This window comes from Myotis davidii, unplaced genomic scaffold, assembly GCF_000327345.1.
Source record: "Myotis davidii unplaced genomic scaffold, ASM32734v1 scaffold281, whole genome shotgun sequence".
NCBI lineage: Eukaryota > Metazoa > Chordata > Mammalia > Chiroptera > Vespertilionidae > Myotis > Myotis davidii.
This window is the reverse complement of record NW_006293784.1, coordinates 5,981,200-5,982,209: the sequence shown is the minus strand read 5'-3', so window position 1 is coordinate 5,982,209 and position 1,010 is coordinate 5,981,200.

Here is a 1,010-nt window from a genome sequence, read left to right as displayed (position 1 = left end):
ACTCTAATAATAAATTACACCAATTAAAAATTAGACTAAGGTTCTACATAAAAGAAGTAATTATATCCATATCAAGAATATCTGTGGTAGAAGTAGAAAACTGGAGATTTTTTTAAATTTGAAAAGTACAAACTATGATGGATGCAGAGAGTTTTTTTGTAGAGTGACAGCTGTGAAAAACTTAGTTCTGCTTGTCTGCCAGAGATAATCCATGCATAAATGGTATTTGTGAATGTAGCCATTTAACAATTTAGACACACTGTGGCCTTCTGTTGGGTATAAATATTTCTGGGTCTTGTTTCAGAAATGAGCACTACTATACCATTAGAAATTATAAAAATGAGGCCACCTTACTTAACAAAATACATGCTTTTAAAAATGTTTAATTCTGATTTTTAAATACTCAATATAGACATTTAGAAGATATAGAAAATATAAAAAAGAAATCACATAATTATACTATCAATAGCCATTGTTAATATTTTGGTTTATATATTTCAATTTTTCTATGAATATTTAATATTTTGAACATATTAGCAATATCATATGTACATTTTATTGTACTATTGTTTTTGTTAATCCTTTTTCATTTATATTAAGAATTTGTGGTAAATATAATTTCATCATGTAGTGTTACATTATCTACTTAATCCATTATTATTGAACATTTAGGTTATTTTTAGTTTTTTACCATTATGTATGACAGAATTTAACATCTTTGTGCATAAAACTTGACTTGCATTTCAATACTATGTGCTGAGCACAGAACCCTCAAATTAGAATTACTAGGTCAAAGAACATGAATACTTTTATAAGGGTGTTGGTGTATGTTGCTAAATTATTTTTCAGGGAGATTATTACCAACTAGAGGCCCGGTGCACAAAATTCATAGACAGGTGTGTGTGTGTGTGTGTGTGTGTGTGTGCGAGACCCTCAGCCCAGCCTGTACCCTCTCCAATCTGGGACCCCGTGAGGGATGTCCGACTGCCCACCAGGATTGGGCCTAAACT